This window comes from Xenopus tropicalis, chromosome 7 (assembly GCF_000004195.4).
Source record: "Xenopus tropicalis strain Nigerian chromosome 7, UCB_Xtro_10.0, whole genome shotgun sequence".
In the NCBI taxonomy this organism is placed as follows: Eukaryota; Metazoa; Chordata; class Amphibia; order Anura; family Pipidae; genus Xenopus; species Xenopus tropicalis.
The window spans coordinates 14,661,725-14,688,393 of record NC_030683.2 but is presented as its reverse complement, the minus strand read 5'-3'; the positions used below and the strand labels follow the sequence as shown (position 1 = coordinate 14,688,393).

At 39.9% G+C, this 26,669-nt stretch overlaps 1 protein-coding gene across 2 annotated transcripts in view; it reads left to right on the top strand.

The window, feature by feature from the left end:
- The window catches only part of pcdh15 (protocadherin-related 15), a 709,890-nt gene that overhangs the window by 102,032 nt on the left and 581,189 nt on the right, over positions 1-26,669 (top strand). The gene's annotated exons all lie outside the window — the stretch shown is intronic.

Sequence of the window (26,669 nt, the reverse complement as noted above, 5' to 3'; positions counted from 1 at the left end):
AGTAACAAATACGTTAAACCACCATAACATTTTAATCTGGGGTATTAGCATTTTACAAACAGTTTACTAATAATATCATCACCAATAATTTGTTATGTATAAATATATACATATATATTAACCCTAACCATTCCTAACCCTAGCTTGATACAAGTGGTCTTGGGATTACAATCCTGTGCATTGGGAGTTCCTTCAGTACCCCACATGGCTTTTACTACCCATCAGCCACAATATCCAGACTCCATGGTAACCTGCCCCCAGGGTATCCCATGTCCAGGTTGGCCAAATACACTTCATTGATCCAGAGACCATAATACTTACCCTTTACCCTTCATTTAACAGCTTTCCAGGACCAGCACCATAACATTGTTTTACTCTTTTCTTTATTGCGCTCAAAACCCCCCTACTAATACCATAAAACCTTTAGCAATTAAACCCATTAGAACCTGTTAGTGTCATAGCATCCATACCTTTTATCTTAACTACACTTTGTGCCCTAGAACCAACCCTACAATAACCCCATCCTCAGACACTTTTTTTTCAACCAGGGAGGTAGGGTGGGCCTGCTGAGTGCCTCTACACTGCTGCCAGCCTCCACCAAAGTAGGAAGAGGAAGTCTCTCTATCAATGAACCCCCCTCCATAGTGCTCCACTTCACCCATAATATTGGCTCCCTGGCCTCCCCACTGAAGTCCCCTTCTGCCCAGTGAGCTTCTTGATACAGAGTTGTTGCAAACCTGTGACTCTATACTTTATCGGGCAGTTGTTTGTTCAAATTCACAAAGGTTACTTTGCTGGACTTGACATGAATTGATTTTGCATCACAACTAACAAAGATGATTGGCTGCTTTTAAACTGGTGCTGATTTGTATTGATTCATGGTGATTGCCAAGAAATCAAAGTATGAATCAATGCATAAGAAGTTAGCAGATGGGTATGTGAACTTGGAATTAAAATGAGTACATGTGACCAAAAGGAACACATGGGAAATTTGATAATACTTTTTCAGTGTTTTATTACTACTAAGTTCATGAAGTATTTATTTTTCTCTATAACCACAGAAAAACATATTTATGACATATACAATACCAAGTAGTTGAGGTCATATTGACCAACTTTTGTCTTCTTTTACCTTTAGTTATTGAACTGATTAAGGCAAACTATTTGCCCCTTTACTAAGCATTTAGGCTACTGATCTGCTTGTCAAGCAATGATTTTTTCTCCCAAAGCTTTTTATTCCTTGAACAATGCAAGGGACCTTGTCAATAATATTATGGAATTCCTTGCTTGTAGGGGTGATAATAACAGGTTAAATCTAAGCTATAATTAGATGGGGATTTCAGCATTTGAAGGTATAACAAGTTACAGATGTTGGGGAAACAGTACCATGTTGAGGTCAGGAAGGAATGTATACTCAACCTGGTTCTATATTTGCATTCCTATGGATCAAAATAAAAGTGAAAGTCCTTGACATATTGAACAATGCGCTTATGATTCAGTTATCATGACTATCAATATGTATTGTGGTATTAGCTGTTATAATAGAAGATAAGTGGGTTTCGTATGCAGAAAAGAGACAAGAACACATAAAATGCAATAAAATAGGACTATCCCAATCAAGCAAATATGGACAGGGTGCTTTTGGACAACATAAAAACATGTGAGATTGGAGCCATTCTCAATACCTTTTCCTGATGGATCACAACTAGGTTAGCACCCTGTTATATCTTAGTTGGGATCAAGTACAGGTACTGTTTTATTATTACAGAGAAAAGGGAATCATTTAACCATGAAATAAACCCAATAGGGCTGTTCTGCCCCCAATAAGGGGTAATTATATCTTAGTTGGGATCAAGTACAGGTACTGTTTTATTATTACAGAGAAAAGGGAATCATTTAACCATGAAATAAACCCAATAGGGCTGTTCTGCCCCCAATAAGGGGTAATTATATCTTAGTTGGGATCAAGTACAGGTACTCTTTTATTATTACAGAGAAAAGGGAATCATTTAACCATGAAATAAACCCAATAGGGCTGTTCTGCCCCCAATAAGGGGTAATTATATCTTAGTTGGGATCAAGTACAGGTACTGTTTTATTATTACAGAGAAAAGGGAATCATTTAACCATTAAATAAACCCAATAGGGCTGTTCTGCCCCCAATAAGGGGTAATTATATCTTAGTTGGGATCAAGTACAGGTACTGTTTTATTATTACAGAGAAAAGGGAATCATTTAACCATTAAATAAACCCAATAGGACTGTTCTGCCCCCAATAAGGGGTAATTATATCTTAGTTGGGATCAAGTACAGGTACTGTTTTATTATTACAGAGAAAAGGGAATCATTTAACCATGAAATAAACCCAATAGGGCTGTTCTGCCCCCAATAAGGGGTAATTATATCTTAGTTGGGATCAAGTACAGGTACTGTTTTATTATTACAGAGAAAAAGGAAATCAGTTTTAAAAATCTGAATTATTTGATTTAAATGGAGTCTATGGGAGACAGGCTTTCCAAAATTTGGAGCTTTCTGGATAATGGGTTTCTGGATAAGGGTTCCCATACCTGTACTATATATAATTACTATTAAGTATGCAATTGTAACGGGATCCCTATCTCACACTAAAATGGCAATGGTTGGGCAGGGTGCAATGTAAAAAGCCACCAAAGCAGAAGAAAGCCACCATGTTTTTAGTACTTTGCACACTACTCTGCCAGTAGCATCTTTGCCCACAGGTTCTCATTAGTGATGAGCGAATCTGTCCCGTTTATCTGAAAAATTTGTGAAAAATTTGAGCAAAATTTGTGAAATGGCAAAAAAGTCGTGAAACGTGTTTGTAGCGCGATTTCTTTGTCGCCTGCCTCTTTTTTGTCACCCGCGGGAATTTTAACACAACCGTGACTTTTTTTGACGCACAACAAATTTTTCAGCGGCAAATTTTCACGAAACCATTCGCCAATGGCGAAATGCGGAAAATCGGTGCCAGGCAAACAAATTTGCTCATCTCTAGTTCTCATACTCCAAAAAAGAGGCCAAGGACCTCCATACCCCCATGAATACAGCTTGGCCTGCATTTGTCAGTGTCAGGGGAGGCACATAGGCCAGTTTTCTAGAGATGTAGCGAACCTCACAAAAAAAGTTTGCGAACCCGTTAGCGAACTTCTGCCAAAAAGTGTGAACTTTTGCAAACTTTGCGAACCCCATAGACTTCAATGGGAAGGTGAACTTTAAAACCTAGAAAAGCCATTTCTGGCCAGAAAACTGATTTTAAAGTTGTTTAAAGGGTGCCACGACCTGGACAGTGGCATGCACGAGGGGGATCAAGGGCAAAAATTTCTCTGAAAAATACGTTGTTGACACAGCGTTGCGTTTTGTGCTGTAAAGGGCAGAAATCACACTACATTTCTAAACTTGTGTAATAAACTGCTTTTACAAGGACTATTGGGTTACAGCAGATGAGATCAGCCCACGGCAGCTACATACAGAGCTGTAGAAAGTAGATTACTAGTCAGCAAAGCTACCTAAACTGTCCCTCAAACCCCTGCACAGCTCTCTCCCTATGCTAACTCATCAAGCACACACAGGCAGAATGTAAAATGGCTGCTGGGCTTCGGTTTATATATGGAAGGGAGTGGTCCAGGGGTGGTCCAGGAGGGAGAGCTGCCTAATTGGCTGCCATGTATCTGCTGGCTCTGGGGTGAGAGGTCAAAATTTGGCTCCAGCTAAGGCGAACCCAAAATTGCGAACATCGCTAAAAGTTTGCGAACTTGCAAACACCCGATTTTCGTGCGAATTAGTTCGCCGGCGAACAGTTCGCTACATCTCTACAGTTTTCTAGTTAATTTAAAATAAACTAGAGAAGCCTGTAGAAGAATAAGTTTTAACTTCTGAACTCTGTATAAAAATCTGATGTCAATGGTCAATTGTTCTGCCAACAGAGTTCAAGAGAATTCCCTTGGTGCAATTCAAGCGTTTCTGGCACCATTTAATAAATGACCCCTTGTATGTTATATCATACATTGGAAAGTATTTGTTTGCAGTGAAAGGAAATACTGTACATTTCTTTCCTTGAACCTTAATGCTAACATGAAATCAAAAGTAAACTGATCTGAGTTAGCAGGGAAGTAAATAAGAAAGACAGCGGAATATTATATCTGGAGTGGAGAATTAGATTAGCCCACCCACCAGATGCGTTCCTGTCAGTCTTATTGATATTTTGCTTTAGGGAACAGTATATTATCAAAACTACCCATTTATTTCTTTTCCTAGTTGATTATTATTGAACTATAGTATATTATGGCACATTTTGCTTATTGAAGAGTAACCAGAGCATAGTGTCTGTTAATATGGAAAACTAGGCATGGAATGGAAGAAAAACGTAATCGTATTTTGTAGAGCTATGAAAGACTTTGGTAAGGGAATACAAACGCCTGTTGTTCATACACTATTTGGGGGTAATGGAAGCCCTTTCTGGCTTAATAAGGGAAGAACATGCGTTAGCAACCCAACTGGCTTGGTAACCACCAGAAAAACAGAATAGAATCCCTCTCCTTCCCCCCATTGCCTCTTGTTTGGTTACTAATGTGCTAGGCTAGAGTTACAGAGGCCAGAAGAGGTCTAGGTTCATAGCTGTTGTGCCATGGGCAAATGCCTTTTCTACCTACCCCTATTTCCAGCCATATCTTATAGTGTTGCTTTTTCTGGCATAAGCATTAATTGCCTTCTGAAAAATCATAGCAGTGTATATTTTGTGGGGTGATTAACAGTACCTCAATACCTACCTTAGCTATAATAGTGCTGATAAGACGTCATAGTGGTGGAAAGCTAACAATAGGGTATTGCTTCTGTTGCATAAAATCGGAACCTTTGAGAGAGAGATTCAAGAGATTCACGAAACAGCGAAAAATTTGCGAAACGACAAACATGTTGTGCAGAAAAAAAAATGTCGCCCGTGACTATTCTTTTGATGTGCAACTATTTTTTGATACCTGCGACTATTCTTGCGACAATTTTTGGACGCGTGACTATTCTTTTGACGCCCACGACTATTCTTGTGACAATTTTTTGGACGCACAATTATTCTTTTGACGCCCGCAACTATTCTTGCTACAATTTTTGGATGCACGACTATTCTTTTGACGCCCGCGACTATTCTTGCGACAATTTTTGGACGCACGACTATTCTTTTGACGCCCACGACTATTCTTGCAACAATTTTTGGGCGCAACTATTCTTTTGACGCCCGCGACTATTCTTGTGACAATTTTTGGACGCGCGACTATTCTTTTGAATGCCCGCAACTATTTTTGCTACAATTTTTGGACGCACGACTATTCTTTTGACGCCCGCGACTATCCTTGCAACAATTTTTGGATGTGCGACTATTCTTGCGTCAAATTTTTCCATCCGTTTCATGAAACAATCCGCCAGTGGCGAAACGCAGAAATTTGCCGCGAATCCATGCCTAGCGAAACATTTCGCCCATCACTATTAGCAAGGAATATGTGTCCAGTGATTGCACCATGAAGCAGTGGTTTCAGACTCCTTGGGGGTTACTTTATTAACCCTGAACAGTCTGTTAAATTGCACAAAGGCATGTACCCATAGTATCAGTGGCTTACAGACATAGAAAGGAGGGGGAAGGGATTGTTCTGCCCATCTTCCCTTAGTCAAGGGCTACTAATCCCCAAACTACTTTGAGAGACCCCCCATTGTGCCAATTCTTCATAGTCTTATGACATTTGAGGAATCTTTGCATTAACTAATCTCTATAACTGTATTAAATTCATTCTTTCTCCCAAACCACATATCAGAAGAGGAAAGAAAAAGACTCCTTATAAGTCACATTACATATATATATATATATATATATAGTTTTGCTAGTGATACATTTTAATGAGAATTCTCCATAAAGGGCAGAGAGTAGTCTGAAAAACATCAACAAGACTCAAGGCAACAAATGCAGAAATCCTCTTTTTTTTTGGTGATATGAAACCTACAAATGACAAGAATTGTCAACAGATTTCTCCAGTTTCCCGAGGCTAGACTGGAAATTACCATTTATTCATAGTGCTCGATGAAAAAGCCAAACAGGAGGGGGTACAACAGACGAATCTTTCTCACCTGATGATCTCCATGCCTGAAGAGAATTTCATCAGTTAGGGATCATTTAATAAATGACAGCTTTGTATTTCATCATGGATTATGTATAATTGTGGGGGAAATAATAGGAATGTCCCGGAAAGAATATGCAGAGGATTTTGAATGACAATGGAGTTCCCGGAACGCCTGAAAAATGCAAATGCTCTGCACATCCAATTCGTCTTTTGAAAGTGGCGACACAAAGATTTTCCTTACAAAACAGTCTTCTGATAAAGCACAGACCCTTATGATTTACACTAAAATAGATTTTAATTGTGTAGTTTTCTAATTCAGCTATCTGACTTGCACCAACTGTACTTTCCTGGCTCTGTATCAGTAAGCAGAAAATAGGACTCATTATAAACATAATACATTGTGCAAAGGGCAACATTCAGATGCAAATTGCCATGTTTTCCCCCCCACAACTGCAGCTTAATATCAGTATGTTGTGTAGGGTTGCAACCTGTCTGGTTTTGACCCAGTTTTCAGAAGGGCTATCTGGGTAAAAACTGCCTGCCTGGTTTTCCAAATTTATAAAACTGGACAGGACTTTTCTAGGTTGACATGGCAATCAGGAAATTGCCCTTCGCTGCATCATAGCAGCCACCCTTTGGCATCACAGCCCCACCCCTGTGACATAATTGTCTCCACCCATGATGTCACCACCACCACCCCACCTGGCTCTTGGTACGGGGAAATGTGGTAACCCTAATGTTGCAAACATTGACAACCCCATGTAAATAGCCTAACGTATTTCATGCTTACCCAGCACTTAATCATAGGCTCCCTATGATCCCTGGGAGCTTATAATTAAGTGCTGGGTAAGCATGAAAAGGCTATTTTTTTTAACCCTAACGTTGTTTTACAGTTCTCCAATATGACACAAATAATTCTTCATTTTAGCTAATCGAGCCAGATCATAGCATGCTTTCCCACTAATTTCCCATCTCATTAGATTAGATTAATTTAGATTAGAGTCAATAATATCATTAGCTTCCCACTGACTTGGAGCAAGTGAGTTGTAGTTCCTTATTGGCCAGGGGTGTCAGGTGTCTCTAAAAGGGCACTCTCACTGTACCCCACTTGATGGAGCAGGTGATGAACGTGAGGTGGAGCCTCACTCACTATGAGTCAATACACTGCCTGCCCTATGCTGCTTGTGTGTGCCATACACTGCCTGTCCTATGCTGCCTGTGTGTGCCATACTCTGCCTGATCTATGCTGCCTGTGTGTGCCATACTCTGCCTGCCCTATGCTGCCTCTGTGTGCCATACTCTGCCTGCACTATGCTGCCTGTGTTTGCCATACTCTGCCAGCACTATGCTGCCTGTGTTTGCCATACTCTGCCTGCCCTACGCTGCCTGTGTGTGCCATACTCTGCCTACCCTATGCTGCCTGTGTGTGCCATACTCTGCCTGCCCTATGCTGCCTCTTGTTAGCATTTGGAAATAGTTATTACATGGTCTCTAAGGTGTGTAATTATATGCTGGGGGTTGCTGTGCTACCCACAGGGGAGGAGGAGCCATATTGATTTGAGGGTATGTCTTAATATTACATAATGATCGTCTTTCACATATGAGTGATGGGTGATATCCCTGCAGTGAGCACCAACCATTTTGGGTTTTTTTCTGTGCTATTACAATTAATGTAGGTATGGTCTTAAACGCTCTTGTGGTAACATGGGTGTGGCTTGAAGTGGCTTCCATTATCGGCCTTCCACCACGTTGGCCAATAAAATTGCTGCCCTGGTCTAGAACATTTCACTCTTTTTGTATAGCTACGACAAAATGCTAAAAGACTAATTCAAGCAATGTATTTTTACTGAATTGTTTTGGCAGCCCCTGTAATTGGTTATTGGTTGGGATAACACAACTGACACTTGTACTTTTCAGCCCAGCCTTTGCGGCCACATGAAAATCACCCCACTGGGTAAAATCGTAGGGACTTTTTTCCTTTCCTATAATCAGATATTTCTGTCTGACTTTGCCCTTTGAGCTCTGTTATCTGCTCTCCTTGTCACTTGCAGGGAGAAATCTGAAAGGTTGCTCAGTCTCCCTCGGCTCGGCTGATTGATCTTCATTATGGCGAGATGATGTTTTAGTTTCGAGGAACATTTGAAGTTGAATAGAATATATTCCCAGTCTAGTTGCCGTACCAGGAATCTACAAGGCAGCTCATATATATTTCTATGCAACCGCCGATAAGTATTCATGAATACAGCTTGCTGAGTTTCTGCCATTCCTTCTTTTGCTTTTAGTGCCGCAACTGTTAAATATTTTGTTGACTCAAGCAAAAGTCTTCGCACTGAATTGCTGTTCGGCAGAAATGAACAACTAAAACTTAGAAATGGAACAATAAAGTTTGCTGAATTCTATGAAATATTGAAACATGGCCACACGTGGGTTGGTCGGTAGAAACACTCCTGTTGTTCATTTGCAGGTTGAATAATCAGACTGGATAAAAAGGCGCGTTGTGGGGAGTTCCATGACTCCGTCCATTCATTAGAATTAAAGAGTGATTTGTGAATCTGTCTCGTTTCGCCATAAAGTTCGCAAAATGACAAGAAAATTAGCGAATTGCAGAAAAATTTGCGAAACACATTTATCGCTCAGTTTTTTTGTCGCACGAGTCTTTTTTGTCGTCCGCGTCTTTTTTTTTTTTGTCTGCACTTTTGTTATGCGACTATGCCCAATTTGATGCGACTGCATTCAATTTGACACAACTGTGCCCCATTTGACCGTGCCCAATTTGACGTGACCGAACCCAATTTTAACGGGAATGTGCCCGATTTCACAAAACACATTTATGTTGCGTTTTTTTGTCGCCCACGTCTTTTTTGGTCACCTGCGTTTTATTTGGCTGCGGCTTTTTTTTTGATTGCTCACGCTTTTGTTATGCGACCGTGCCCAATTTGATGCGACCGCACTCAATTTGACGCAACCGTGCCCAATTTTGATGCGACCGCACTCAATTTGACGCAATCGTGCCCAATTTGATGCAGCCGCAATCAATTTGACGCAATCGTGCCCAATTTGATGTGACCATGCCCAAATTTGATGCGTCTTTTTTTGTTTGTTTGCCTGCACTTTTGTTATGCGACTGTGCCTAATTTGATGTGACCGCAATCAATTTGACGCAACCACACCCAATTTGACTTGACCGTGCCCAATTTGATGAGCGACTACGTTTTTGTTACGCAAGGCAAATTTTTCCACTGCAAATTTTTACTGAAGTTTCGCAAAACAATTCGCCAATGCCGAAATGCGGAAGATCACTGCAAATCCATGCCTGCCAAAAAAACATCCACACTATTATCAGTATTATCAGTAGATGATCAGCATTGTCTGGATCAACTAGAAGTTATATATAGGCATTATGGTTGAACGTGATGGACGTACGTCTTTTTTCAACCTAACTTACTATGTTACTATGTTACTATGTTGGTTTTAGTGGCCACAACAAGTAGCTGCTACTAGCAGCTCCGTGTGTCTTCACCTTAAGATACACTACTGCTAAATAGAGAAAAGTTCCTTTAGATACAATTTCTCCGTGCCACAGAGATCCAAAAAAAAGCTCATACATATTTTTAACTTGAGCTATCAAAATTCTGTACCTCTCCAGAGCCTTCTATTTTATATAGCAACATGTTCTTGGATATGTACAAGACTCTAAGATCCTTTGGGCAGTCTCTTTACCTCTTTCTGCAATAATTCATAGGCTCGTGCCTCCAATGTTAGTTTCTGAATTATACTGTGTATCCTTACTCTAGAGATGGGGCTGTAAATTTAGATGTCGCATAAACCAGTGCATGCAAGGTTGTTTCCAAAGTAATACAGCCATAGATAAATGTAAAATTAATATTTGATTCAAAGGAAAAGCAAACTGTATTTATTTAGTAAGTATGGCTTTCATAAATATACAATTTCTCTTAACAATACACCATAGAGGCAAAGCTTGTTGAGGGCACAGATTGTCCATCATCTGTATAATTCTAGGAGTGAAAGCAGCCAAGAGCACTAATGGCTTCATTAAATGAGATAACTTGCTGGACTCATTTTACAAAGGAAACTCCTTTTTCTGTTATTATATTTTAGATAAGGGCCTATTCTAAGATTGATTACTTTACTTTTATTTGTTTAACTATTAGGCTTCTTCATTCACTACAAGTGAAAGTGGTGTTTTGTTGTTGGGGGGTCCCTGACCTAGTCTTAGATTGACTAAGAGGCTTTAACGTGGTCATTATTCTAATTTTGCATTGCTTATATTTGTATTTTTACATTCTACTATCTACTCTACATCTTCCATTCTGAATTCTCAGGTCCCACCTAGTTGCTAGGGTAATTAAGCCATATCAACCATATAACTCTTAAAATTCCAAGCCTTCTAGCTAGAAAAACCCTTCAAAAAATGAATACCAGATGAACATTTCCTTAGGCTACTTTTCTACTGGTTAAGGTTAATAATTACTCATTTAGGGGAGGTTGGTGGATGTTGCTAGAGAGCCTAAACCAGTAAAGGCTCAGTAGGTGCCTACGGCAATAGACCTTAGGGAAGGTGGAGTCAGGGTCCTAAGATATGGAGAACAGCTTAGTAAGACTCAAGGAAAGGGACCTTGTGAAGATTGTCATGGTAGCTGGAATAAGAAGCTCCATTTACCACAGAGAAGGGACAGTGTGAGGCTAGTTCTTCTGGTGACCTACACCAGGACATATGATGAGCAAAGACTTCAGTGTGTAGACCAGTGATCCCCAACCAGTCGTGACTATGTTGCTTACCAACCCCTTGGATGTTTCTCTCAGTGCCCCCAAACCAGGGTGTTATTTTTGAATTCCTGACTTGAGGGCAAGTTTTGGTTGAATAAAAACAAAATTTCCTACCAAATAAAGCCCCTGTAAGTTGATAGGGTGCATAGAGGCCCCTAATAGCCAATCACAGCCCTTATTTGGCTCCTCCATGAACTTTTATGGTGCTTGTGTTGCTCTCCAAGTCTTTTTACATTTGACTGTGGCTCACGAGTAAGAAAGGTTGGGGACCCCTGGTATAGAGCTTAAGGCAGTCTATATTATCTTTGAGGACATCCATGAATATCCAGTACATTGGTGTCAACACCTTTTTTCCAAAAGTGTGTGTGAACATTATAATTCAACATGGAGACCCTTTACCTTCACAATTGTGTGGGGGCCTACTCTTGCGATGACCTACTTGACATCCCTTTACAAGAAATCAATAGCATAATCAAATCCTTATCTCCCTGAGTAGGTCCTGTGATGTATCTATTATCTTCTAGTTAAGAATTGTTGAAACTTTTGTGCCCCCCCCCACTTGCATTAATATCTAGTCCACACGTTGGAGTGACCCACACGCTGATATCTGAACCGAGGCACAAAATACAAAGTCAAGGGCCTATTCATGAATATCTGCATCATCAGAATGAAAAACAACAAATCTATCCAGACAAAGGTCAAGGTGAATGACACACGGAGCGGGGCTGGATTCTTTATTAAAGAGAAATAGAGTGCTCGCTTTAATTGAAATTGCCAGTGGCACTTTCTAGAAGGAATCAAATAACAGACCAAAGCATATAAACACCAATTCATCTTTGAATAGAAATGCAATTAAAGAAAGGTCAAAGAAAATAAACATTTGTATGGAGGTATTATTGAAACGTTTGTCCTTCATTGTTAGTCCGTCTCTTGGACTTCTTGTTTACCGGCTGTGACAGGCCTCTCTTCTGATTCAGCAGTCGTGAACTGTTGCAGCAAACATCGAGACCCACAAACCATCCTGGGAATGTCTCTTCTGACAGGTGACCCGGAACACAGATCAGAGTTTTTGCTCTGCTCTAGAAACAATATTGCAATGGTAATGTCTGACGCTTCTACCTATACAGTCGAGGCAGCTTTAACAACATATCTCTTTAGCAGTAATAATAAACACCCATAGCCCTCTGGTTGGGGCTCTGGGATTTTGTAGAACATTAAGTATTTTGTAATCCTGTTATCACACATGTGGGTATATTATACATATATTGATCCCTTAGATTGCTTAGCTAGGCTTGGTTTGTTTCTCTCTTGTATAGATTTCTTGTGCTGTTAATTAACCTAAAGACACATATGTTCAATGCAAGAGTTCCAATAAGGAATACAGGTTTGTTCACTGAAGAAACAAACTCATCCCCATATAGTCCCGTCGTAATCATCTCCATATAGTGCCATTGTACTCATCCCCATATAGTCCCGTTGTACTCATCCCCATATAGTCCTGTTGTACTCATCCCCATATAGTCCCATCGTACTCATCCCAATATAGTCCTGTGGTACTCATCCCCATATAGTCCCGTTGTACTCTTCCCTTATAGTCCCATCGTACTCATCCCAATATAGTCCTGTGGTACTCATCCCCATATAGTCCCGTCGTACTCATCCCCATATAGTCCCGTCGTACTCATCTCCATATAGTCCCGTTGTACTCATCTCCATATAGTCCCGTTGCACTTATCTCCATATAGTCCCGTTGTACTCATCTCCATATAGTCCCGTTGCACTCATCTCCATATAGTCCCGTTGCACTCATCCCATATAACCCCGTTGTATTAATCTCCATATAGTCCCGTTGTACTCATCTCCATATAGTCCCGTTGCACTCATCTCCATATAGTCCCGTTGCACTCATCCCATATAGCCCCGTTGTACTCATCTCCATATAGCCCCGTTGTATTAATCTCCATATAGTCCCGTTGTACTCATCTCCATATAGTCCCGTTGCACTCATCTCCATATAGTCCCGTTGCACTCATCCCATATAGCCCCGTTGTACTCATCTCCATATAGCCCCGTTGTATTAATCTCCATATAGTCCCGTTGTACTCATCTCCATATAGTCCCGTTGCACTTATCCCCATATAGTTCCGTCGTACTCATCCCATATAGTCTCGTTGTACTCATCTCCATATAGTCCCGTTGTATTAATCTCCATATAGTCCCATTGTACTCATCCCCATATAGTTCCGTCGTACTCATCCCATATAGTCCCGTTGTACTCATCCCATATAGTCCCGTTGTACTCATCTCCATATAGTCCTGTTGTATTGATCTCCATATAGTCCCGTTGTACTCATCCCCATATAGTCCCGTTGCACTCATCCCCACATAGTCCCGTTGTACTCGTCTCCATATAGTCCCGTTGTACTCAGCTCCATATAGTCCCGTCGTACCCGTCCCCATATAGTCCCGTTGCACTCATCCCCATATAGTCCCGTTGCACTCATCCCCATATAGTGCCGTTGTACTTGTCTCCATATAGTCCCGTTGTACCCGTCCCCATATAGTCCCGTTGCACTCATCCCCATATAGTCCCGTTGTACTCGTCTCCATATAGTCCCGTTGTACTCATCTCCATATACAATAGTCCCGTCGTACCCGTCCCCATATAGTCCCGTCGTACTCTTGTACTCTTTCTACAGCACTTAATAAGGGTTAATATGAATTACATTGCAAATTCCTTAGAAAGTAAGTAGTTTGGCTTGCTACGGACGCTACAACCATCCCACTAAATGACCTCATAATAACGGCTGATTTATCTTTACAAACCGGCCCCGTGACTGGGTGTAATCATTTGGTAGTTAGCGGCAGAGTGTGTTACGATGCCTATCATGCGTTGCTTAGATGCTACAATTCCGCGCTTGCCTCGGTATACACTCGCAAGTGAATAGAAGCAATGAGGAGAGCACAGCAGGGATTTTCCAAGCTGTCAGATTTAGCTCTGCGTTAGTATTCTCCCGGGGCTCTTCACATGGAGAAAATACTGTACATCAGTTCCAATAGTACCTGCAGGCTTTCTTCCCAAGCATTCTGTTTACACATGATATAGAACAATAAGCCCTACTTGTGGCATCTGGAAGACAATGATGCTTAGAAACTTTGATGATAAAATCCTTGTTAAAGGGAAACTATACCCCCCAAACCATGTAGGTCTCTATAAAAATATATTGCATAAACAAGTTCATGTGTAAAACCCTGCTTCATCCAAATAAACCATTTTTATAAAAAATATACTTTTTTAGTAGTGTGTGTCACTGGGTAATCCTAAATAGAAAACTGTTTCCCCCAATCGGAGTGCAGGCCCTCAATTCTGGTGGGGAAGCAATTTTAGGGTGATAGGTGCCCTTTAATGAGTTGCATCTATATGTAATGTTCATTTCATTACTTGTAGAGTGTAAGCTCTTTTGGGCAGGGCTCTCTTCCCCTCCTGTATCGGTTATTGGTTGCTTTATATGTTACTCTGTATGTCTCCTTGTAGATTGTAAGCTCTTTTGGGTAGGGCTCTCTTCACCTCTTGTATCAGTTATTGATTGCTTTATATGTTACTCTGTATGTCTCCTTGTAGATTGTAAGCTCTTTTGGGCAGGGCTCTTTTCACCTCTTGTATTGGTTATTGGTTGCTTTATATGTTACTCTGTATGTCCAATGTATGGAACCCACTAATTGTACAGCGCTGCGGGATATGTTGGCGCTTTATAAATAAATGTTAATAATAATAATTTCATTACAGCACCAACATATATTTAATTTCCACATTACTACTAATTATCGTGTTGTACACATGGTTGTTCATGGTTGTTCCTGCCGTATAACTCTTCCTATTTGGGGCTTTAGGGGGGGCTTTTGGGGGAGATTAAGGAAATTTACATAGTTACATAGTTACATAGGGTTGAAAAAAGACCAGTGTCCATCAAGTTCAACCCATCCAAGTAAACCCAGCACACCTTACATTCTCTATTGAGATTCTGTAGAAAGTACCAGCACTTGTCACATAACTCTTACCTGAAACCTCACTGCTGCTACAAATCTTGGCTACCGATAATCACAATGGGCAAAATACCCCAAATCGCCCAGTGTGTATCTGCCCTAAGTGACTGATATAGAAATTGTCTTCGTGACCCAGGCATCATCCACCGCATCCTCACGCTAGACTCTCTACCCAATAAAATGCGCGACACTGACATCTTTGGAATGATACTGGCCACAGCTTTATTAGTTTTCAACATTACAATCCAAACATGACAATTTAATGATATACAATGTCCATCTTCACATTACATCATTTTAATATCAAACATGTTGAACCTTGTAAATATTGTATAAACATATAAAACATATAACTTATAACAATATAACATGAACCCCTGTCAGTCTGCCCTTCCTTACCTGAAGCACTATCCTCCAGCCGTAAAGCATCCTAGCCCAGAGGATAGGCCGCCAAACCGCATTTACAAAAGAGACTCCGCCTTACCTGGAGCCCCCCGCCATCACCTTTTAATATCTTCCCCTGTAATGCCTCCGCAATAATGGCCACCCACCTCAGGGGTTAAACCATCCCACCAAGATAAACCTCTCTTACCAGCCCAAATATTTTCCCAGCAGACTGACAAGGGCCCGCCATTCGCTGTGACAAATATCCTTTTTTTAAAAAAATTTATTCCCCCTAACTAACTAGAAACTTGTGTACCCCAGCCCTCACTGGCCACATTTGTGGCAACTAAGAAAACAACCAATACAATCTTGTATACCACCCCCATCTAGGGGGGGCGGGTGGGGAACTTTGCTTTCTTACTTGCTACCATAAAATGGTGGCAAGCTAACCTCTCCTCAAGCTAATATGGCCACATACTCCTCCCCCCAGTATCACCCTTCCTATTCAATTAAACCCACCTATTGGGCTCTGGCATGGGCTGAGCCTGGGTCATGCTGCCCTTCCTCCAAGCTGGGCTGCTATCCGTGGCTTACTTGAACTGAGCCCAGGACTCCCCCTAGTCAGAATCTGTTTACATATCTACTGATCCACAAGTTCAATCAATATGGGAAGACAAGTAAAGATCATTGGGTTTACACCAGCTCATACTGGTACAGTAGCAGTCTGTATACATCAGAAACATCATTTTGCCAGTGCCTTAGACACTATTATGGCAACTTAATCCAATAGTTCACTCTCTCCACCACTTCTTTACAAGTGTTGACTCATTAACTCGAGCAAGTATACTGGTCTTTTCAGCCTGAGTGAACACAGTCCCTGCTATTCTCCACATAGAGGGGGAGATTTTTCAATGTTCGAGTTTTTTTGCCACGATTTGAGTTTTTTGTGCTAAAAAAACTCAAATCCAAATTATGTTTCTAAAACTTGAATGTCTGGTATTTATTAAGTGCAAAAAATAACTGTAAACATTCGGCATCTAAAAGTAGGGATGCACCGACTCCATTATTCAGTTCGGGATTCGGGCAGGATTCTGCCTTTTTTCGGAATCCGTGCTCATCGGCGAACCGAATCCGAATCCTAAAAATCAACGACTTTTTGTCATGTAAACATGGAAGTTGAAAACCTTTAACCCTTCTGTAACAAGATTTGGACAAATACCAAACCAAAGCCTAATAAGAACATGCTAATAAGGCTTTGGTTTGGTATTTGTCCAAATCTTTTACAAAGGATTCAGGATTCGCCGAAACCAAAAAAAAGTGGATTCGGTTCATCTAAAAGCTTGCAAATTTCTATAAAAGTCAATGGGAGTTGCCCTGGGCAAAGTCAAGCCATATTTTTTGAATCTTTTCAGTTTGTAAACTCAAAAAACTAATACATAAGCTCACTAGTGTGTCTTATAGAGCATTCTGGGAAAATTGCCAAGGATTTTCCTATCATCTATCTATCTATCTATCCATCTATCCATCTATCCATCTATCCATCTATCTATCTATCATCTATCATCTATCTATCTATCTATCTATCTATCTATCTATCTATCTATTTATCTGTCTATCTATCTATCTATCTCTCTATCCTATCTATCTATCTATCTATCTATCTATCTATCTATCATCTATCTATCCTATCTATCTATCATCTATCTATCTATCATCTATCTAAATTGTGCAAAACTATAAGTTCCATGCAGGATGCTGCCGCTTTGCAGAGCGATTTGACAAAATTGGAAAACTGGGCAGCAAACTGGAAAATGAGGTTCAATGTTGACAAGTGCAAAGTTATGCACTTTGGTAGAAATAATATAAACGCGAACTATCTACTGAATGGGAGTGTGTTGGGGGTTTCCTTAATGGAGAAGGATCTAGGGGTTTTTGTTGATAACAAGTTGTCTAGTTCCAGGCAGTGTCATTCTGTGGCTACTAAAGCAAATAAAGTGCTGTCTTGTATAAAAAAGGGCATTGACTCAAGGGATGAGAACATAATTTTGCCCCTTTATAGGTCCCTGGTAAGGCCTCACCTTGAGTATGGGGGGCAGTTTTGGGCTCCAGTCCTTAAGAAGGATATTAATGAGCTGGAGAGAGTGCAGAGACGTGCAACTAAACTGGTAAAGGGGATGGAAGATTTAAGCTATGAGGTTAGACTGTCAGGGTTGGGGTTGTTTTCTCTGGAAAAGAGGCGCTTGCGAGGGGACATGATTACTCTGTACAAGTACATTAAGAGGGGATTATAGGCAGATGGGGGATGTTCTTTTTTCCCATAAAAACAATCAGCGCACCAGAGGTCACCCCTATAGATTAGAGGAACAGAGCTTCCATTTGAAGCAGCGTAGGGGGTTCCTCACGGTGAGGGCAGTGAGGTTGGGGAATGCCCTGCCGGGGGATGTTGGGTAGGGGGTTCCTCACGGTGAGGGCAGTGAGGTTGGGGAATGCCGTTCCTAGTGATGGGGTAATGGCAGATTCTGTTAATGCCTATAAGAGGGGCCTGGATGAGTTTTTGAACAAGCAGAATATCCAAGGCTATTGTGATACTAATATCTACAGTTAGTATTACTGGTTGTATATATATAGTTTATGTATGTGAGTGTATAGATTGGTTAGTATAGGTTGAGTGCTGGGTTTACTTGGATGGGTTGAACTTGATGGACAATGGTCTTTTTTCAACCCTATGTAACTATGTAATTATGTAACTATATCTCTCTATCCTATCTATCTATCTATCTATCTAGTGTCTTATACAGCATTCTGGGAAAATTACCAAAGATTTTCCAATCTATCTATCTATCTATCTATCTATCCATCTATCATCTATCTATCTATCTATCTATCTATCTATCTATCTATCTATCCATGTATCTATCATCTATCTATCATCTATCTATCTATCTATCATCTATCTATCCATCTATCTATCTATCTATTTATCTATCTATCTATCTATCTATCTATCTATCTATCTATCTATCTATCCATGTATCTATCATCTATCTATCTATCTATCTATCTATCATCTATCTACTGTATCTATTTATCTTCCTACTTCCCTATCAATCAAATTCACTTTATGTACCTTTCTAAACAGTGGAATGGGGTTCTCTGGAAACACAGAGAAGAATATTGTATAAAGCTGTAAACATATGATTACAGATCAGCGGGGCATTCAAATTTTTTCAAGAAAAGAGTTTTCCATTATGAAAGAAAAGAGTTTTCTACAATATTTTTTTTCTCTTCGCCTAAATCATGAAATAAGTTCCATTATAAACCCAGTGGGAGAATAATCAGCCCAGGTTGAAAACAATCCGCTGGGGGGGAGTACATCTATTGTGGCTACGGCAGCACCAGTCTCAGACAATAAAAGAAATGAGGCCACAATGAGGGTAAAGCAAATTATGCTAAATATAAAAAATATATACAGTTTTTCCTTTGGTTTGTTTTGACATTCTTGGTTTGTACATAACAGAAAGACTGCGTTTGACTAAACACAGATAAATTATAATTGTCTAGTGGAGAGTGACGCGCTTTTCAAATGTATTTCCGAATGTGCTTTCTTCTTGTATCTCTCAGTTAAATGTGACTGCAGATGATAAGGACACAGCTTGTATAGATGGAAATCCCATACATTTTAATGCAGCATCAGCTCGCTGTACAATAAGTTCTACCCTAAGCAATCCATGAGAGGTCCTTAGAAGAAACGGCCAGTGATTTAGCCACTGACTCCCATGTGTATCGCCCATTATTTATTTCTCAGCAGTCTCCGCTGTGTTCCATACTATTGATCATATCCTACTCCTACATTCTCAGTCTATTACTGTGTATTTTGTTTATTTCTTTCCCCCCTTCCTGGCTTTTCTCATGGGGATCTGCTTTTACGTTTCTTGGTGTCTAACTAAATGCTTTTCCCTGGTACTGGACCGGTGAAACTATCAACTAATTTAATTTCCCCTACAGATAAATACTGAGTTTTCTCACTCAGCTTGTCCTAGATCAGTGATCCCCAACCAGTGGCTCGGGGGTAACATGTTGCTCCCCAACCCCTTGGGTGTTGCTCTCAGTGCCCCCAAACCAGGGAGTTATTTTTGAATTCCTGACTTGGGGGCAAGTTTTGGTTGAATAAAAACAAGATTTCCTACCAAATAAAGCCCCTGTAAGCTGATAGGGTGCATAGGGGCTGCCTAATAGCCAATCACAGCCTTTATTTGGCTCCTCCATGAACTTTTATGATGCTTGTGTTGCTCCCCAAGTCTTTTTACATTTGACTGTGGCTCCCGAGTAAAAAAAAGTTTGGGGATCCATGTCCTAGATTGTTGTCACAAATAGCCAAAAATATAAACAGAAACACAATGAATTTTAAAAAGTATTTGAAAGAGAACAAACCCCTTTTAAAATAATTGTGTCCCTTCCAGAGCTCTTTCTCCTGAATCACATCTCTAGTGATGGGCTAAATAATTCGCCAGGTATGGTTTTGTGGTGAATTTCAGCATTTCACCATTGGCGGATTTTTTAGTGAAACGGGTGACAAAATTTGTTGCGGTAAAATTAGCTGCATGACCAATATTTGTCGCCCGGATTCAAAAATTGTCCCTCGCGTAAAAAAATGGTCATTTTGCAGCACAACATTTACACCATTTTGCAAAATTTTTGCTGTTTCGCCAATTTTTTGCCATTTTGCGAATCTTTGAAAAGAAAAGAATTTTATGGCAAAGCGAAATGGGACAGATTCACTCATCACTACACACCACTTAAGACCACCAAAAAGTGGTTGATTTACTACCTTGTTCTATACAGCAGAGCAGCCCAGTAGGGTGCCATCCCATTCCACTGTAGGTAATCTTCCTGGTGATTGCCGATATGCATTGATTTTAACCACTTATACTCCTGGAGAGGACCTTAGAAGGGGTGAGATGGGTTCCACCAACCTCTCTCTGCTTTATAGAATAAGGTAGGAGGGTCTTAAGAGTGCAGTTTAAGAAGGAGGAGGAAGGGCCCTAGTTATTACTAAGGGTTCTGTCTATGAAGATTTTCATTCATCCAGGTCATGGTATATCTAGTATAAATAAATGTAAAGCAACTGGAATTGTTAAGTAATCATTGAAGACGTTTCACTACTCATCCGAGCAGCTTCTTCAGTTCAACTGACTGGTATGGGAAGTCCTCAGCATATATACTCTTCCACTAATCCAATCACAATGGCACTTTGTAACTCTTCAGAAAGGTGACATCTGAAACTCACAGAGGTGTGAATGCTGTGGGGTTACTTTGAGTTACTAAGGGTTCTGTTCCTCTATAAAAGTGTTCTGATGCATCATTTGCAAATATGTATATGAGCATCATGTGATTACCACAAAAGTACCTGTTGAGTTGCTTCCATAGATGCTCTCAGTAATCCAGAGCAAATTAGACAAATTCAAATTAAAATCCGAAGCAAAGCAAAAGAAGGACTTTTTAGGAAAGGGAAGGGACATCAGCCATTGACTTCTACTGTACAACATTTTGGCAAGTTTTAGCTGGTTAATAGTGATGGGCTAAATGTTTCACCAGGCATGGATTCACGGCCATTGGTGCTCGCGTCAAAAGAATAGTTGCGTGTCAAATAGAATTGTAGCGGGCATCAAAAGAATAGTCACACGTCAAAAGAATAGTCGGGGACGACAAAAGATTTTTTTTTGACGTGCAACATTTTCGCCGGGACAGATTCGCTCATCTCTACTGGTTACTTGTCAGATTCTGATTATTAGCCATTTGGTTGCCCAGTAAATCCTGAAAAAGTTGCAACTTGTTTTTCCCCGATAAAAATCTGAAACGGGAAAAAAAATCTGAGAATTAGTAACTGGAGAAAGCACCTCAGTTGTCCATGCTCATTTTTAGACAAGGAGGGAACATAATTAGATCGGCTGACCTAGACCAATCGTGTATATTGAGAATATTAAGGGTCAATTATTATTTATTTTTTAAATATGAAAATTAAATAGATACAGATTTATCATAAATGTGAGATTCAAAGGCCATTTTAAACTACATACAACTTCATGAGGTTGTATCTGCTGTGATTTGCCTTTCTCCCATTGTGCTGTGTCATCCAAAGGAGGCATAGAGACCACCGCCTGTAATGGGATGATTGTAAATCAAATCTGCTTCTCCCAGCAAAGGCAATATCAAATATGTCAAGATGTGTTAGGCCGGTATATTAGAAAAAAAACACAAAGAAAAAATTGTAGTGAATAATAAATAATAAAGGGATGGAACCATCCGCAATGTTTCTTAATGGCGCAGAATAATGTGTCCTATATTTTCCATTCAGGGGACATCTTAATTGCTGAATAAAACAAACATTCATTTGTTGGGTTGTTTGACCCAAGTCATGAATATGACTATGCTCTAACGCTGATTATTAATTACTGTGTATAACCAATTGGAAAGATGTTTTTCAAATGCAATAGAACAAAGATGCATGCAATTAGGAAGAAGATAAGCAAATGTACAAAGTAATTAATGTTAAATAAAAGCTTGATAAGGATACCCAGGTTAGTCATCCTCAGCTTGTTTAATATAAGACATTGGAAGATAGGAAGAGACTTTAAATTTGATTTGAGTATTTTTTAATTTTTGCTTGGGGGGTTTTGGTGGTGGTGGCGGGGGGTCTAGTTATCATTCGCAGCATGGCACTGATAATACACCAAAATGACATGTTTCTTAATATTTTGCAATGCACTTCTATAGGAAATTTTCTTCCAATAATTACAGAGATGGAACCACTCTATATTCATCTGCAGCTCTGTATCAGGAAGACTACATGAGGAGAATATAGATTGTATATTAGTTCTTAACATAGCATTCCTGTCCTATTTTCATGATCTGCTAGGGAAATACAGTGTCATTCTCGTCCTCCGTGAATAAGTGACATTGGGTATATTGGGTACTGATTGTAATGGTGAGGATGAAACAAAATAGGGGGATGTGGCTAGTTACTGACCTACCGGGGTCTCTGTGACTCCAAGGAGGGCTCAGTCATCAGCACGTGGGCAGTTTGGATTATTATACAACCAGTGTCGGACTGGCCCACAGGGATACCAGGAAAATTTCCGGTGGGCCCAGGTGTCAGTGGGCCCTCCTGCTTCTAGCCATTTGGCCTAATTCATAGTCATTACTTATTTTTCTACGGGAATAAAGCAGCTAAATATATAGAAGAATAGATTATAGTACATAAAGATAAAAAACTAGGAAAATATAGAGACTAAGTAGGAAGTGGATAAAAAATAGTCTAGAGAGTGGGTCCATGGTCTAAGGTTTTCTGGTGGGCCCCTGGCATCCCAGTCCAACACTGAATACAACCTATATGTGCAAAAAAAATAGATCTGTCTATAACCAGTTTTGGTTCATTTTCAGTCATGGTGTTAGCACCATGTTACATATTTGTATGATCATTACCAATCCACATATAATTTGAGATTGGACATTCTGAAGAATGGAGAAGATGAGTGAACGGTTTCTCTCAACTGCATTCTCTCAACAGTTTCTTCATCGAAGAGTCTCTCGATACTAGAAAGTTTAAAAAAAATGTCTTTATGTTTTATGGCAGGGATCCCCAACATTTCATACTCATGAGCCAGATTTAATTGTAAAAAGAGTTGGGGAGCAACACAAGCATTAATGGGGTGCCAAATAAGGGCTGTGATTGGTTAATTGGTAGCCCCTATGTGGAGTGACAGCCTACAGGAGACTCTGTTTGGCAGTACACATAGTTTTTATATCAAAACTTGCCTCCAAGCCAGGAATTCAAAAATAAGCACCTGCTTTGAGGCAACATCCAAGAAGTGGGTGAGCAACATGTTGCTCAGGAACCACTGGTTGGGGATCACTGTTTTATGGCATGGCCTCCTTGTGTGGATTCCCAGCCTATAGTTTCTTATTATTGCCATACTCTTCAGCATGCATAAGATAATGTTCAAAAATAAGCTCTGCATGTACCAAATGTGCTTTGATATTTGTTTTTTTAAACTTTCAGCAAGAGCAATTTCATTTTCTCCATAAAACGTACAGATCTGTGCGAAAGGAACAATATTTCCAGATAAAGCTCAATTTTTTCCAGAAAATAGTTTTATTCGAGCAGTTTTAAAATAATTTTACCCGGCCATATCGTTTTATTTTTTATATATGACTGCTAGAAGGCTCGGAATGCGAAATCATTGAGACGTATTGAGTTCCTACTTCAAAGTGGTTGCTGGCTAGGCTTTTGTGCTGAACGCATTGAAATCTCATTCAGAAAGTTTCTGTATTTACAGTATGGGAAATGTCAGGAGACTTCTTTTGTGAACTCAGCTATGGCCATTTCCCATTGAGATTAACTCAAAAGGCAATCACCATCACCAACATGTATATATATTTGTATACACTAAAGGCAAGGCTTTAACACTCAGAAGATTTGTTATTGGAATTGTTATTAGTAGTGATGAGCGAATCTGTTCCGTTTCGCTTAGACGAAAAATTTGTGAATCTTTCAAAAGATCCGCGAAACGGCGAAAAATTTGCGTAACGGCAAAAATGTCGTGTGACAAAATAAAATTGTCGCCCGCGGCTATCATTTTGTCGCGCGGTTATTGTTTCGTCGCCCACGGCTATTGTTTTGTCGCCTGCGGCTATTGTTTTGTCGCACGGCTATTGTTTCGTCGCATGCGGCTATTATTTTGTTGCGCGGCTATTGATTCGTCGCACGTGGCTATTATTTTGTCGCCCGCGGCTATTATTTTGTCGCGCGCCTATTGTTTTGTCGCCTGCGGCTATTATTTTGTTGAGCGACTATTATTTTGTTGCGCGGCTATTATTTTGTCGCCAGCGACTAATCTTTTTTGATGCCAGCGAAATTTTTCATCCGTTTCGCGAAACAATCCGCCAATGGCGAAACGCGGAAATTCGCCGCGAATCCATGCCTGTCGAAACTTTTCGCCCATCACTAGTTATTAGAGTTATTATATCTAGAGTTATTAGATATTTGCATTGATTTACAAAACAGCAATATGTCAGATGTAAGTAGGAGTCAGTTTCAAAGAGGATTGTTGTAACTGAGAAAAAAGCCTCCGTGTTGTGGAAATCCAATCTCTCCCTTACTGAATCAGCTTCCGTGAGAGGTGTTAAAGTGCCATTTATTTTATGGAATACGAGAGCTCAGTATTGAGAAAAGTGCAGAGAATGCAGGTGTTTTTTATCTTTAAAAAGAGATCAAAATCTTAAAAATAACCATAAAAAGTGATCAGTGCGATCATGTTAATGCCTATAAGAGGGGCCTGGATGAGTTCTTGAACAAGCAGAATATCCAAGGCTATTGTGATACTAATATCTACAGTTAGTATTAGTGGTTGTATATATAGTTTATGTGTGTGAGTGTATAGATTGTTAGGTGTGGGTTGGGTGTGCTGGGTTTACTTGGATGGGTTGAACTTGATGGACACTGGTCTTTTTTCAACCCTATGTAACTATGTAACTAACTTTGTAATATTTTGACATGAGTTGCCAGAATGCAAGAAAGTTTCAAATTCAAGATTAATATATTTGCCCAGCTTAGACTTTAGTTTTTGTTCTAGAAGTAGCACCAGAGGTGAAAAAACTGCATAGAGCTACAGTATTTATGCATTTATGACAACAGAGAACACTATTTCTCTATTTACCGATGCAGCCAAGTTCCTTGTTGTCTGTTATGTCATGTGATCTTCTTTTATCCACAATACGAAAAAGTGTGGCGGAAATCTACAAATTTGATTTTTTTTTTCCTATTCAAGTATGTCCACAAGTACAGTAACCAAGGAACAATTTCAAGCACAATTGCCATGTTTTTTTTACCCCCACAATTCAGTTTTTTTTTCCCAGAAGTTTTCTAAACTCAGATTTTTCAAGTGTATCAATTGAAACAATCTTGAAAATTCAAATGCAAATTCTTGCAGCTATATCTTGGCCAGATTCTATAGAAATCCTCTGAAAGAACAGCTTTAAAAGCACCACAGACAGTCAGAACTTATCGTAAAAATTCAGTCTTTATTCATATCCTTTTAAAACCCAGGACGCCTGACGCGTTTCGTGCGCATGCAAACTTAATCATCATGCCTATGATTAAGTGTGCACGAAATGCGTCAAGCGTCCTGGATTTTAAAAGGATATGAATAAAGACTGAATTTTTACAATACGTTCTGGCTGTCTGTGGTGCGTTTAAAGCTGTTCTTTCAGAGGATTTGAGTTTGCTCCCTTGGGCTATGGGTTCGGGGCTTTGAGCACCCGGGCCAAATCCAGGCGATGGTGAGTTGTTTTACATCTTTGTGACTTCTTATTGTGAGCTGGCTGCAGTTTCATGTGGTGAAGGACCTGGGGTATACAACGTTTACTTAGGAGCTTTTCTGGTTTTCATTCATGGGTTTAACTTGCATATTTAATAATTTTCTAATATTATTGTGCTGGCATATTAGATTTTCTACTTGTATCTGTGTTTATGCAGATTCTATAGAAGTCAAAAAAGCCCATTTAGGTCCACAAGTGCATTGAGCAAAGTACAATTTCAACAGTAATTGGCAATGTTCTTGATTCAGGTGTGCCGTGTCTACTGCAATTGTGCCCAATCCCCCAAAATATATCCAAATTACACCGCCAATTGGGCACAGTTGTTCTGAAGATGTTTGAAGCCTGTCTGGTGTCATTTCTGAAGAAGGGCATTGGAGTGACAAGTGCACCCTATTCTTTCGGCACAACTGAACTGCAGCAATTGACCCCACTGAACTGCGGCAACCGATCCACATTAAAGATGCATGAACATCCGAAAATTAAGTTTGTTTCTGTAACCGATGATTTAGGGAATCTGCCAAATATCAGGCTGAACAAGGTTGTTGCAGAACAGAAAGCACTTCCAGCTGAAGTTCTATCATATCTGGTTGGCACAACCTCACCTCATAACTACATTTGTCTTTTGATGAAATGGGAGCTAAATCCCAATGTATTTGGAAGCCCTTATTTTTACGCTAAATTCTTTCCTTGCCCATACTTGTTTTTAATATTATTCTTCATCAAAAGAGGGGTGTGCATATATTCCATCAATTGGCCTTAGTGAGGTCTGTCTGAACTATGTATTGTTTTGGTTACGCAAAATCCTTGGGTATTTTGTTTTGTTTTGCAGAAATATAATTAGATTTAGAATGACTCTATTACTTTGATAAAGAATTTGTAAGAGCCTTGATTTGTACATAATATTTTGGCTTCCCCGTTAGTTTGCAATAAAAAGCCTTATAATGTATTCTTCACCAA